The sequence below is a fragment of the Sus scrofa genome, chromosome 5 (assembly GCF_000003025.6).
Source record: "Sus scrofa isolate TJ Tabasco breed Duroc chromosome 5, Sscrofa11.1, whole genome shotgun sequence".
NCBI classification, from domain to species: Eukaryota; Metazoa; Chordata; class Mammalia; order Artiodactyla; family Suidae; genus Sus; species Sus scrofa.
The window spans coordinates 100,644,068-100,659,581 of NC_010447.5; the positions used below are offsets into that span (position 1 = coordinate 100,644,068).

Here is a 15,514-nt window from a genome sequence, read left to right on the forward strand (position 1 = left end):
TTCCACTGAACCATGATGGGAACTCCCCAAAACTTAGATATTTATTCATTCATTCACTTGGTATTGTCTCAGCCATTCGTGAAATAAAAATAAATAAATACCCCTGATCTCATGCTTACAGGTATGGGGAGGAAATAGGTAGAGAAGAAGTCTTTGCAACATAAGTTATTTTATAAATAAGGATGAGGATGGGGTTCCATGGGAGATCATAAAAAGGGCCTCTAACCCAGGCATGGGAGGGCCCAGAGGTGATCTCTTCTGCAAAGAAAACTCATAGGCAAGAAGGTGTTGGGTAGGTGAATGGAGGCAGCAAAGAAGGCGAAAGAGCCACCTTGGAGTCAACAATACCAGAGTCTAGACACTAGAGAAACTTCCTGGTTCTTCTGTTTGGACCCTGAAGGGCTGGAAATGAGAATGAAAGTATAAGCTGGGGCCAGATCATAAGCAGGTACGCTGGACTGCAAGTTCAGGGCTGTGTCTGGGGGTTCAGAAGGATTTTAAGCATGAGAGTGCCATGATCAGGCTTGCATTTCAGAAGGATGACTGTGATTGCAATATGAAGAGGGGTCTAGAAGGGCCTGAGATTTGAGGCAGGGCAGCCAGGGGTAGACATAATTTACTGTTTAAGGAGAGAAGCAGCAGATCTCATTATGAATCATTTATGCATGGAATGGCTGTGTTTGTTGGTTACAGCACATTCTTACTTGGGGGAAATGGGAAGAGAGAATCAGTAATAACCATGCCAAAGAAAAAAGACACAACCAGCTCATTTCATTTTCAGAAGAATTTCTAGGTCGACTGATTGGTAACTCTCCCTGGGACCTCATATCCATCAAACTCGGAATCACCGCAGTTTTTCATCTCAGAAGCCATTAGTGAAAAACAAAAATTTGAACATGACGTATTTCTAATTCTTCCTCACCGTTTCTCAGTCAAACATCGTCCTGGATTTATAGCATCCACACTTAAACACGAGTGATCTAGCAGGCCGTATAACTGAAATGGTCAAATAAACAACTAAGAGGAAATGGAGGGAAGGAAAATCCCAGTTTCAGCAAATTAACGAGGCCCAGAGAAAAGTGTTCAGTCACGACTGTTCAAATGAAATCTTGGGGCATTCCCTTTAGAACTGGGTTCTGAAGCTGCCACAATCCACACTTCTACATCCATAATTTCTGAGGTAATGTAGCTAAAACCCCTTCATTTCATCTAAATTACACAGGCCATTGCAGTTATAATTTATTTTCGGCTCAAATTACTTCAAAGCTGTGACTCAAAGCATTTTTTAAACAAAATTGTCCTTTGTCCCACCTTCTTCAATTTGTTCTAGAATGCCTTTCCCTCTCACCTTCCTCGGGATGCTTCTGGTCTACTGTCTTAGGACAAATTACACAAGAAATATGTGAATGCATTCTGACAAAATTTCCAAAGAAGGTAATGTCAAAAGCCTGAAATCAGATTTTTTTAAAAGCTGTTTAATCATTTTCATTTTTCCCATTCCGTTCCTGTTCCCTTCTCTCCCCACCCCCTGAGGGATCGCTGTGGTGGCCCATATTTATCTGGATGTTTTCCTTTGACTCAAGTACACACACACACACACACACACACACACACACACACACACACACATCGATTCAGTTAGTTGTTTATTTTCAAATATAATATATATGAGACAATACAGAGCCGGGATTAAGAGGACAGGCTTAGAGACAAATTTGTTACCCATTGATGGTGCTCCCATGGGAACTTACTCTGCTTCAGTGTCCTCATACATAACACTGGGATGAGATGATAACATGACATAACTCATCAGATTGTTTGGAAGAGTAACTATTTTAATAAATTTAAAGTACTAGAACAGTACCCATAGTAAACACTCAATGAATATTAGTTCTTATTCAGTTTTTAAAATATGCTAATATTTTCATATATACTTCTTTTTTTCATGAGTTTTTTTTATTACTCAATGAATTTATTACATTTATAGTTGTACAATGATATCACAATCCAATTTTACAGGATTTTCATCCCACAACCCCAGCACATCCCCCACCCCTCAATCTGTCTCCTTTGGAAAACCATAAGTTTTTCAAAGACTGTGAGTCAGTATCTGTTCTACAAAGAAGTCAGTATCTGTCCTTTTTTCAGATTCCACATATCACTGAAAGCATTTGATGTTGGAGTCTCATTGTATAACTGACTTTACTTAGCACGATAATTTCTAGGTCCATCCATGCTGCTAAAAATGCCAGTATTTCCTTCTTTTTAATGGCTGAGTAATATTCCATTGTGTATATGGACCGCATCTTCTTGATCATCTCCTCTGTCGATGGTCATTTAGATTGTTTCCATGTCTTGGCTCTTGAAAATAGTGCTGCAATGAACATTGGAGTACATGTGTTTTTGCGAGTCATGGTTTTCTCTGGATAGATGCCCAGGAGTTGGGTTGCTGGATCAAATGGGGGTTCTATTTTTAGTTTTCTGAGGAATCTAAACACTGTTTTCCACAGTGGTTGCACCAGTGTACATTCCCACCAACAGATTAATAGGGTTCCTTTTTCTCCACACCCTCTCCAGCACTTAGTGTTTGTTGACGTTTTGATGATGGCCATTCTGACTGGGGTAAGGTGGTACCTCACAGTGGTTTTAATTTGCATTTCTCTAATAATGAGTGATGTTGAACATCTTTTCATGTGTTTTTTGGCCATCTGCATATCTTCTTTGGAGAATTGCCTGTTTAGATCTTATGCCCATTTTTTGATGGGGTTGTTTTTTCTTTTGGTATTGAGCTGCAGAAGGTTTGTTTATAAATTTTGGAGATTAATCCCTTGTCAGTCGATTCATTTCCAAAGATTTTCTCCCATTCTGTGGGTTGTCTTTTCATTTTGTTTAGGGTTTCCTTTGCTGTGCAGCAGCTTTTAAGTTTAATTAGGTCCCATTTGTTTATTTTTGTTTTTACTGTCATTACTCTAAGAGGTGGATCTGAGAAGATGTTGCTGTCGTTTATGTCAGAGAGTGTTTGGCCTATGTCTTCCTCTAAGAGTTTTATAGTGTCTGGTCTTATATGTAGGTCTTTAATCCATTTTGAGTTTATTTTTGTGTATGGTGTTAGGGAGTGTTCTAATTTCATTTTGTTTCATGTGGTTGTCCAGTGTTCCCAGCACCACTTATTGAAGAGCCTGTATTTTCTCCATTGTATATCCTTGCCTCCTTTGTCATAGATTAGTTGGCTGTAGGTGTGTGGGTTTAATTCTGGGCTTTCTATCCTGTTCCACTGATCTATATTTCTGCCTTTGTGCCGGTACCATACGGTTTTGATGATTGTTGCTTTGTAGTATAGTCTTAAGTCAGGAAGCCTGATCCCTCCAGCTCCATCTTTCTTTTTCAGGACATCTTTGGCTATTCTGGGTCTTTTGTGCTTCCAAAAACACTTTAAAATATTTTCTTCGAGTTCTGTGAAAAATGTCCTTGGTAATTTGATAGTGATTGCATTGAATCTGTAGATTGCCTTCGGTAGTATAGTCATTTTAATAACATTGACTCTTCCAATCCAAGAGCATGGTATGTCTTTCCATCTGTTTGTGTCATCTTTGATTTCTTTCATCAGTGTCTTATAGTTTTCAGAATACAGGTCTTTTGTCTCTTTAGGTAGGTTTACTCCTAGGTATTTTATTCTTCTGGATACGATGGTAAACGGGATTGCTTCTCTAATTTCTCTTTCTGATCTTTCATTGTTGATGTATAGAAATGCCATCAATTTCTGTGTATAAGTTTTGTATCCTGCAACTTTGCCAAATTCATGGATGAGCTCTAACAGTTTTCTGGTAGAGTCTTTAGGATTCTCTAGGTATAGTATCATGTCATCTGCAAATAGTGAGAGTTCTACTTCTTCCTTTCCAATTTGGATTCCTTTTATCTCTTTTACCTCTTTGATTGCTGTGGCTAGGACTTCCAAAACTATGTTGAAGAGTAGTGGCAAGAGCGGGCATCCTTGTCTTGTTCCTGTTCTCAGTGGGAATTCTTTCAGCTTTTCACCATTGAGAATGATGTTGGCTGTGGATTTGTCATCCATGGCCTTTATGATGTTGAGGTAGGTTCCCTCTATGCCCACTTTTTGAAGGGTTTTTATCAGAAATGGGTGTTGGATTTTGTCAGAGGCTTTTTCCGCATCTATTGAGAGGACCATGTGATTTTTCTTCTTTGGTTTGTTAATGTGGTGTATCACACTGATGGATTTGTGGATATTGAAGAACTCTTGCATCCCTGGGATAAATCCCACTGGATCATGATGTACAATCCTTTTAATGTATTGTTGGATGTGGTTTTCTAGTATTTTGTTGAGGATTTTTGTATTGATGTTCATCAGTGAAATTAGCCTATAGTTTTCTCTTTTTTGTGTGTGGCATCTTTGTCTAGTTTTGGTATCAGGGTGATGGTCGCCTCATAGAATGACTTTGGGAATATCCCTTCCTCTGCAATTTTTTGGAATAGTTTCAGAAGGATAGGTTTTAGCTCTTCTCAAATGTTTGGTAGAATTTGCCTGTGAAGCCATCTGGTCCTGGACTTTTGTGTGTTGGAATTTTTTTAATCATAGTTTCAATTTCAGTTCTTGTGATTGGTCTGTTCATCTTTTATATTTCCTCTTGGTTTAGTCTTAAAAGATTGTACCTTTCTAAGAATTTGTCCATTTCTTCTAGGTTTTTTGTTTTATTGGCGTATAGTTGCATATGGTAGTCTCTTATGATCCTTTGTATTTCTGTGATGTCTGTTGTTACTTCTCCTTTTTCATATCTAACTTTATTGACTTGAGTCTTCTATTTTTTTTGCTGGATAAGTCTGGCTAAGGGTTTATCAATTTTGTTGATTTTTTCAAAGAACCAGCTATTCGTTTTGTTGATTTTTTCTGTGGTTTTCTTCATTTCTATTTCATTGATTTCTTTCCTTCTACTAACTTTAGGTCTTGTCTGTTCTTCTCTCTTGAGCTGCTTTAGATGTAAAGTTAGCTTGTTTATTTGAAGTGGGCTTGTTTCCTGAGGTGGGCTTGTATTGCTATAAACTTTCCTCTTAGAACAGTTTTCACTGCATCCCATAGGTTTTGGAGTGTTGTATCTTTGTTGTCATTTGCTTCTAGGTATTTTTTAATTTCCCCTTTGATTTCTTCAGTGATCCATTGGTTGTTTAGTAGCATGTTGTTTAGTCTCCACGTGTTTGTGGTTTTTTGCAGTTTTTTTCTTGGTATTGATTTCCAGTCATATAGCATTGTGGTCAGAAAAGATGCTTGCTATGATTTCAATTTTCTTACTGAGGTTTGATTTGTAGCCCAGGATGTGATCAATCTTAGAGAATGTTCCATGTGCCCTTGAGAAGAATGTGCATTCTGTTGGCTTTGGATGGAATGTCCTGTAAATATCTATTAAGTCCATCTGGTCTAATGCTTCTTTCAGGGCCTGTGTTTCCTTATTCATTTTCTGTCTGGATGATCTGTCCATTGCTGTAAGTGGGGTGTTAACGTCCCCCACTATAATTGTGTTATTGTCAATTTCTCCTTTTAAGGTTGTTAGCAGTTGCCTTATGTATTGTGATGAACCAATGTTGGGTGCATAGATATTTAAAATTGTCATATCTTCTTCTTGGATTGATCCTTTGGTTACTACATAGTGACCTTCCTTGTCACTTAAAATATTCTTCATTTTAAGGTTTATTTTGTCTCTTATGAGTATTGCTGCTTCAGTTTTCTTTTGATTCTCATTTGCATGGAATATTTTCTTCCACCCTCTCACTTTCAATTTGTATGTGTCCCTAGAAGTGAAGTGGGTCTCTTGAAGATAGCATATATATGGGTCTTGTTTTTGTATCCATTCAACCAGTCTGTGTCTTTTGGTTGGGGTGTTTAGTCCATTAACATTTAAGGTAATTACTGATATGTATGTTCTTATTGCCATTTTATTAATTGCTTTGGATTTGCTTTTGTTGCTCTTTTTTCTTTCCTTCTTCTCTTGTTCTCTCCTCTTCTGGTTTGGTGACTATCTTTAGTGTTGTATTTGCATTGATATTTCTTACTTGTTCGTGTATCAGTTGTAGATCTTCAGCTTACAGTTATTCTGAAGTTTTGATATAAGAATCTATATAGATATGAGAATATTTTAAGTTGTTGGTCTCTTAATTGCAAGTGCATCTCCAGTGTCCTGCATTTGTACCCTCCTCTTCTCATGATTGCTGATTTGGGTGGCATAATTGTGTGTGGATGATTTCTTACCTTTGCTGTATATATACTTTTACTAGTGAGTCCTGTCATTTGTAGTATTTTTGTTTTCTGTTGTGGCCTTTTCTTTTCTGCCTAAAGAAGTTCTTTTAGCATTTGTTGTAAGGATGGTTTAGTGCTGCTGAATTCCCTTAGCTTTTGCTTATCTGTGAAGCTTTTTGTTTCTCCTTCAAATCTGAATGAGAGCCTTGCTGAGTAAAGTAATCTTTTTTTTTTCCCACTGTACAGCAAGGGGATCAAGTTATCCTTATATGTATACATTACAACTACTTTTTTTCCCCACCCTTTGTTCTGTTGCTACATGAGTATCTAGACAAAGTTCTCAATGCTATTTAGCAAGATCTCCTTGTAAATCTATTCTAAGTTGTGTCTTATAAGTCCAAGCTCCCAATCCCTCCCACTCCCTCCCCCTCCCATCAGGCAGCCATAAGTCTTTTCTCCAAGTCCATGATTTTCTTTTCTGAGGAGATGTTCATTTGTGCTGGATATTAGATTCCAGTTATAAGTGATATCATATGGTATTTGTCTTTGTCTTTCTGGCTCATTTCACTCAGTATGAGAGTCTCTAGTTCCATCCATGTTGCTGCAAATGGCATGATGTCATCCTTTTTTATGGCTGAGTAGTATTCCATTGTGTATATATACCACCTCTTCCGAATCCAATCCTCTGTTGATGGACATTTGGGTTGTTTCCATGTCCTGGCTATTGTGAATAGTGCTGCAATGAACATGCGGATGCATGTGTCTCTTTTAAGTAGAGTTTTGTCCGGATAGATGCCCAAGAGTGGGATTGCGGGGTCATATGGAAGTTCTATGTATAGATTTCTCAGGTATCTCCAAACTGTTCTCCATAGTGGCTGTACCAGTTGACATTCCCACCAACAGTGCAGGAGGGTTCCCTTTTCTCCATACTCCCTCCAACACTTGTTATTTGCCGATTTATTAACGATGGCCATTCTGACTGGTGTGAGGTGGTATCTCATGGTAGTTTTGATTTGCATTTCTCTTATAATCAGCGATGTTGAGCATTTTTTCATGTGTTTGCTGGCCATCTGTATATCTTCCTTGGAGAAATGTCTCTTCAGGTCTTTTGCCCATTTTTCCAGTGATTGATTGGCTTTTTTGCTGTTGGGTTGTATAAGTTGTTTATATATTCTAGAGATTAAGCCCTTGTTGGTTGCATCATCTGAAACTATTTTCTCCCATTCTGGAAGTTGTCTTTTTGTTTTCTTTTTGGTTTCCTTTGCTGTGCAAAAGCTTTTCAGTTTGATGAGGTCCCATGGGTTTATTTTTGCTCTAATTTCTATTGCTTTGGGAGACTGACCTGAGAAAATATTCATGATGTTGATGTCAGAGAGTGTTTTGCCTATGTTTTCTTCTAGGAGTTTGATGGTGTCCTGTCTTCTATTTAAGTCTTTCAGCCATTTGGAGTTTATTTTTGTGCATGGTGTGAGGGTGTGTTCTAGTCTCATTGCTTTGCATGCAGCTGTCCAGGTTTCCTAACAATGCTTGCTGAATAGACTTTCTTTTTCCCATTTTATGTTCTTGCCTCCCTTGTCAAAGATTAATTGACCATAGGTGTCAGGGTTAATTTCCGGATTCTCTATTCTGTTTCATTGGTCTGTCTGTCTGTTTTGATACCAGTACCACACTGTTTTGATGACTGTGGCTTTGTAGTATTTCTTGAAGTCTGGGAGAGTTATGCCTCCTGCTTGGTTTTTGTTTCTCAGGATTGCTTTGGCGATTCTGGGTCTTTTGTGGTTCCATATAAATGTTTGGATTGTTTGTTCTAGTTCTGTGAAAAATGTCATGGGTAATTGGATAGGGATTGCATTGAATCTGTAGATTGATTTGGGTAGTATGGCTGTTTTTACAATATTGATTTTTCCGATCCAGGAACATGGAATATCTTTCCATTTCTTTACATCTTCTTTGATTTCTTTGATTATAGTTTTATAGTTCTCGGCATATAGGTCCATATACACCTCCTTGGTCAGGTGTATTCCGAGGTATTTGATTTTGTGAGGTACAATTTTAAAAGGTATCGTATTTTTGTATTCCTTTTCTAATATTTCATTGCTGGTATACAGAAATGCAACTGACTTCTGAATGTTAATCTTATATCCTGCTACTTTGCTGAATTTATTAATCAGTTCAAGGAGTTTTGGGGTTGAGTCCTTAGGGTTTTCTATGTATAGTATCATGTCATCTGCGTACAGTGACAGTTTTATCTCTTCTCCTCCTATATGGATGCCTTTTATTTCTTTTGTTTGTCTAATTGCTGTGGCTAGGACTTCCAAAACTATGTTGAAGAGCAGTGGTGAGAGTGGGCACCCTGTCTTGTTCCAGATTTGAGTGAGAAGGCGTTCAGTTTTTCCCCATTGAGTATTATATTTGCTGTGGGTTTATCATAAATGGCTTTGATTGTGTTCAGGAATGTTCCCTCTATACCCACTTGGTGAGGGTTTTGATCATGAATGGATGTTGGACTTTGTCAAATGCTTTTTCTGTGTCTATTGAGATGATCATATGATTATTTACTTTTTTTTGTTAATGTGGTGTATGATGCTGATTGATTTGCCTATGTTGAACCATCCTTGTGAACCTGGGATGAACCCAACCTTGTCATGGTGTATAATTTTTTTGATATGTTGTTGGATTCGGTTGGCTAAGATTTTGTTGAGAATTTTTGCATCTATATTCATCAAAGATATTGGCCGATAGATTTCTTTTTTGGTGGTATCTCTGTCTGGTTTTGGAATGAGGGTGATGGTGGCATCATAGAATGTCTTTGGGAGTATTCCTTCTTCTTCAACCTTTTGAAAGAGTTTAAGGGGAATGGGCACCAGTTCCTCTTTATATGTTTGATAGAATTCGCCTGTGAAGCCATCTTGGTCCTGGACTTTTATTTGTAAGGAGTGATTTTATGACCTCTTCAATTTCATTTCTAGTGATCGGTCTGTTCATTTGGTCTGTTTCTGCTTGATTCAGTTTTGGCAGGCTGTAAGATTCTAGAAAATTGTCCATTTCTTCCAGATTGTCAAACTTGTTGCCATACAGTTGTTCATAGTATTCTCTTATGGTTTTTTTGTATTTCTGCTGTATCCATTGTGATTTCTCCTTTTTCGTTTATAATTTTGGTTATTTGGGTTCTTTCTCTCCTCTTTTTAGTGAGTCTGTCTGGCCAGGGGTTTGTCAATTTTGTTCACCTTTTCAAAGAACCAGCTCTTGGTTTTATTAATTTTCTCTATTGTTTTTTGAGTCTCTATTTTATTGATTTCTTCTTTGATCTTTATAATTTCCTTCCTTCTGCTGACTTTATTTAGGACTTTTTTGTTCTTCTTTTTCTAATTCATTTAGGTGGAGGATTAAGTTGTCCATTTGGGATCTTTCTTCTTTTTTGAGAAAGGCCTGTATTGCTATAAATTTCCCTCTGAGCACTGCTTTCGCAGCATCCCATAGATTTTGAGAGGTTGTGTCTTCATTATCATTTGTTTCAAGGTAGTTTTTAATTTCCTTCTTGATTTCCTCATTGACCCATTGGTTTTTTTAGTAGCATGTTGTTTAGTCTCCATGTAGTAGGTTTTTTCTCTTTCTTTTTCCCATGGTTGATTTCTAATTTCATGGCATTGTGGTCAGAGAAATACTTGAGATAATTTCTATGCTCCTCAATTTATTGAGGTTAGCTTTGTGTCCCAATATGTGGTCGATTCTTGAGAATGTTCCATGAGCATTTGAGAAGAATGTGTATTCTGCTTTTTTTGGATGTAGTGTCCTGAAGATATCAATTAAGTCTAACTTTTCTATTGTTTCCTTTAGGATCTCTGTTGCTTTATTGGTTTTCTGTCTAGAGGATCTGTCCATTGATGTGAGGGGGGTATTTAGGTCTCCTACTATGATTGTATTCTCATCAATATCTCCCTTTATGTCTGTTAATATCTGATGTATGTATCTGGGTGGTCCTATATTTGGGGCATATATGTTGACGATAGTAACATCCTCTCCTTGGATGGATCCCTTAATCATTAAGTAGTGTCCTTTGTCTTTCTTTATGTCTTTTGTTTTAAAGTCTATTTTGTCTGATATGAGCGTTGCGACTCCTGCTTTTCTGTCATGTCTATTGGCGTGAAATATTTTTCCCCACCCTTTCACTTTCAGTCTATATGTATCCTTTGTCCTAAAGTGAGTTTCTTGTAGGCAGCATATTGAAGGTTTTTGCCTTGTTATCCACTCAGCCACCCTGTGTCTTTTGATTGGGGCATTCAGTCCATTGACATTTAAGGTGATAATTGATAGAAGATTATTTATTGCCATTTGAACCTCGTGTTCCAGTTGATTCTATGGTTCTCCATTCTTCCTTTCTTTTTTTTTTTTTTTTTTTTTTTTTTTTGGTTGGATGGTCTCCTGTTATTATCTGCTTGAGTGTATTTTTTTTTCATTTTTTGCAAATGCAGTGTTTGGTTTTGTCTTGTGGTTGCCCTGTTTTTTAAGTATGCTAACCCCTTCCCATATTTATGTGTTTTAGCCTGATGGTCCTGTAAGTTCAAACACTTCATTACTGTATTAAAATTAAGAAGAGAAACATACAAACAAACAAAAAGGGTTATTTATTTCCTAACTTCCCTTGCCCACATTTTATGGTTTTGATGACTCTTTTTTATTTTTTCTTTTTAATTTTATTTTGTTTGAAGCATGTTCATGATTAAATCTGTATGCTGGCTTATTTGAGTGACTGCTCTCTGATTGCAGTTTCCTCAGTCCTAGTTCTTCCTCTTCTTCTTCTTTTTTTTTCTTTTCTTTTTTCTTCCCTTTCCTTCCTTTCTTTTTGGTTTAGAGAAGCCCTTTCAATATTTCCTTTAACCTGGGTTTTGTGTTGCTGTATTCTTTGAGTTTTTGTTTGTTGGAAAAAATTTTTATTTCCCCTTCTATTTTAAATGATATTCTTTCTGGATAGAGTATTCTAGGTTGCATATTTTTTCCCTTTAGCACTTTAAATATCTCTTGCCATTCCCTCCTGGCCTGTAGTGTTTCTGTAGAGAAATCAGCTGATATTCTTATGGGGGTTCCCTTGTAGGTAACATTCTGCTTTTCTCTTGCTGCCTTGAGGATCCTCTCTTTATCACTAACTATTGCCATTTTTATTATGATGCGTCTTGGTGTGGGTCTATTTGGGTTCAGTTTGTTTGGGGTACTCTGTGCTTATTGTATCTTGAATCCAGTATCCTTTAGATTTGGGAAGTTTCCATCGATAATTTCTTCAAATATATTTTCCATTCCCTTATCTTTTTCTGCTCCTTCTGGAATTCCTATTATGTGTAGATTGGCCCACTTTATGTTATCCCATAGGTCTCTTATATTGCTTTCCTGTTTTTTGATTCGGTTTTCTGTCTGCTGACCTGATTGGGTGATTTCCATTATTCTATCTTCCATATCACTGATTCGTTCTTCTGCATTATTCATTCTGGTTTTTACTGCCCTTAGGTCAGTTTGCATCTCTGCAAATGAATGTTCTAGTTTTTCTTGGCTCTTCCTTATATTTTCCAGTTCCTTTCTGAGGGTATCTGCATTACTGTTCATATCTTCTCTTAATTCCTTCAGTATTTTCACTATTTCTCTTTTGAACTCCAGGTCTGTCTGACTGCAGAGATCTGTTTCATTGTTGACTGTTTTAGGTGAGTTCTCCTGTTGGTTTGACTGGGGGTGGTTTCTCAGCTTCTTCATCTTGCTTGCTGTTTTCTTTCTCCTGAGGGAGTTGTACTCTCCGTGATCGGGCAGTGTTTGCCTTGTCACTGCTGTGGAATATGTCCTGAGGGCTGGCATTGTTGGTCAATCTTTTTTGAGGCAGTGTGGCTTTTCTGGAGTGTTGATGGGGCTAACAGGGTTTCTTTGAAGCAAAGGAGGACTTCCTGAGGGCAGACAGGACTGGGAGGTCCACACCACGATGGTAGCAGATTTCACTTGGTCAGGCAGAGCTTGCTCTGGTGTCTTTAGGCTGTGGGGTTCTTGCAGGGGGTTGGCAGTGTTGGGCAGCTGTTCCTCAGGAGTGCATCAACCCCTGGGGGCTGGAGCAGCTATCTGGGTCACTGAGAACCTAAGAGGCTCTTCCCTAGGGCAGCCCAACTCAGAAGGACGGCCTGAGAATGTAGGCAGATCTTTTCACAGTCTGGCCAAGATTGTTGCAGCTTTTCTGGTCTGCAGGGGGTCCTCCAGGTGGCTGGTGGTGCTGAGAAGCTATTCTGCGGGAGTGGAGCACCCCCTGAAGGCTTTGGTGGCTAGCAGGGCCACTGAAAACCCAAGAGGCTCCTCCCCAGGGCAGCCCGACTCAAAAAAACCGTCCAAGAATTAGGCAGATCTATTCATGGCCTGGCTAGGCTTGTTCTAGCTTTTCTGGGCTGCAGGCCTTTTCTCGGGGGCTGGTGGTGTTTGGTGCTGCTCTGCAGAAGTGTAGCCCCTCCAAAGGGCAAGCAGGCCTGTGCAGGGACAGCCCCTGCGGTGGTAGGCTTCAGGCAATTGTTGAGGCCAGCCCTCCTGGATGGCAGGCAGCCCCAGGCCAGCGAGAGCGTAGTGGGTGGCGGGGGTGGGGGGAGGGGATGCACTGGGAAGCACAGCTTTCTGCTAGGTAGCGGGCCTGTAAGCTTGCTGTGGCATGGGGAGTATTCTATGGGGCCCCACCCCTTCTTCTCTCCCCTCCCCAGCATGGGCGCAGACCAGGCTCTTCTCCCAGGTTCCCTCTGATGCAGCTTTCCACTTCCCCCCCCTAGAGTATTGCTCCCTTCGTCTGTGACAGCTTTGTTTTCTAGTCTCCCAGGCAGTCTCTGCCCCGTCAAACTTGACAGACCGGTTTCTAGACCTCCCAAGCAGTCTCTGCTCCACCCCGCCCCCCAGCCCTTTCTTGGGACTAACCTCCAGAGCCGAGGACTTGGTGCCCAGCCCCCACCCAGGCGTCTCAATTTTTGGTGACTGTGCCCGTAGTTCAGATGGTCCGTTCATTTCTTGATCGCTTTTCAGTACTCCAACTTACTGCTACACTCTTCTCTGCATCTGGAGATTCCTCAGTTCGTTTGATCTTTACCCCAGTAGGTGACTTTCCAGGGTGTGGGATCCCTTTCTCCTCCTCAGTTCCCTTTCGGGAGCGCCCGTCCTGCTCAGATTCACCTTCTTTCACTCTCCTCTTTTCTCCCATTCTGCCAGTAATGTCACTAACTTCTTGCCGTTATTGGAGTTTAGGTTCCTCTGCCAGCGATTGGTTGCTGTTCTGTGAGAGTCATTTATTCTGTAGATGTGCTTTTTTTGTTGTGTTTGTGGAGAGGGCGAGCATGTCCCCCTACCTCTCCACCATTTTGTCTCTCCTCTCTCTGAGTAAAGTAATCTTGGTTGGAGATTTTTCCTTTCATCACATTAAGTATATCATGCCACTCCCTTCTGGCCTGCAGAGTTTCTGCTGAAAAATCTGCCGATAACCTTATCGGGGTTCCCTTGTATGTTATTTGTTTCTTTTCCCTAGCTGCTTTCAGTATTTTCTCTTTGTCTTTAATTTTGGTCAATTTGATTAATATGTGTCTCAGAGTGTTCCTCTTTGGTTTATTTTATATGGTACTCGTTGCACTTCCTGGATTGGAGTGAGTGGTTCCTTTCCCATGTTAGGGAAGTTTTCAGCTACTATCTCTTGGAATATTTTTTATGTCCCCTTCTCTCTCTCTTCTCCTTCTGGCACCCCTATAATATGGATGTTGGTGCTTTTAACATTGTCCCAGAGTTCTCTGAGACTCTCTTCATTTGTTTTCAATCTTTTTTTTCTTTTCTGTTCTGCATCTGTAATTTCCACTAATCTGTACTCCACCTCGCTTATTCATTCTTCTGCCTCCTGTATTCTGCTGTTAACTGCTTCTAATGAATTTTTTATTTCAATTATTGTATTTTACATCTCTTCTTGTTTAAGCTTTATATCTTGTATCTCTTTGCTCAGTGTTTCCTGTAAGTTATCCATCTTTGCCTCCAGTTTATTTCCAATGTCTTGCATCATCTTCAGCATCATCAGTCTAAAGCATTTTTCCTGGAGGCTGATAATCTCCTGATCACTTAGCTGATTTTCTGGGGTTTTTCCTTTCTCCCTCATCTGAGTTATAGTTCTCTGTCTTTTCATGTTTATAGGTTTTTGGTGTAGTGACCTTTTTACAGATAATAGAGTTGTAGCCTCTCTTACTTCTGGTGTATGCCACCCTTGTGGCTGAAGTTGATACAGGGGGCTTGCTGTAGGCTTCCTGATGGGAGGGACTGATGCCTGCCCACTGGTAGGTGGAGCTGATTCCTATCCCTCTGGTGGGTGAGGCTTTGTCTCTGGATGGGATTAGAGGTGCCATGTGCCTGGGTGACTTTAGGCAGCCTGTTTACTGATGGGTGGGGCTGCGATCCCACCTGGTTTGTTGTTTGGCTTGGGGCTTCTCAGTGCTGATAGGTTGGGCCAGATTTACCCCAAATGGCCACCTCCAGAGAAAGGTATGCTGATGAAGGTTCCCAAAAGCTTTGCTTCCAATGTCCTTACCCCACAACAAGCCACATTCACCCCTGTTTTCCCAAGAGGTCTTCCAAGAACGTGGTCAGGTTTGATGCAGATTCCTATGGAGACTTTGCTTTGCCCTGGGACCCATTGCACGTGAAAGTCTGTGTGCGCCTTTTAAGAATGGGGTCTCCATTTCCCCCAGTCCCGTGGAGCTCCTGTGCACAAGCCCCACTGGCCTTCAATGCCAGATGCTCCAGGGACTCTTTCTCCTAGTGCCAGATCCCACATGTGGGAGTTTGATGTGAGGCTCAGAACTCTCACTTCTGTAGGTAAGTCTCTGTGAACCAGTTACTTTCCAGTCTGTGGGGCTTCCCACCTGGGAGGTATGGGGTTGCTTATATCATGTAATCACCTCTCCTATCTCTTGATGTGGCCTCCTCTTTGTCTTTCGGAGTAAGATACCTTTTTGAAGGTTTCTGGTCCATTTGGTTGAAGATTGCTCAGCATGTAGTTGTAAATTTTGTTGTTTTTAGGAGAGAAGTTGAGCTCCAGACCTTCTATTCCACCATCTTAATCCCAACTCCTCTTATATACTTCTTTATCTATGGCTTGCTCTCTCAATCGGAACTATGTCTTGAATATCTTGCTTTATCAGTACATACTTAATGGTTTTAATCTGCTATATAGTGCTCCATGGTATGTGAATGCCATAGTTAATTCAACCATGCCCCATTGATGGGCATTTAGCTTGT

General features: G+C 39.9%; 1 protein-coding gene across 6 annotated transcripts in view; it reads left to right on the forward strand.

The window, feature by feature from the left end:
* The window catches only part of LIN7A (lin-7 homolog A, crumbs cell polarity complex component), a 153,080-nt gene that overhangs the window by 110,438 nt on the left and 27,128 nt on the right, over nt 1-15,514 (forward strand). The window lies entirely within an intron of this gene.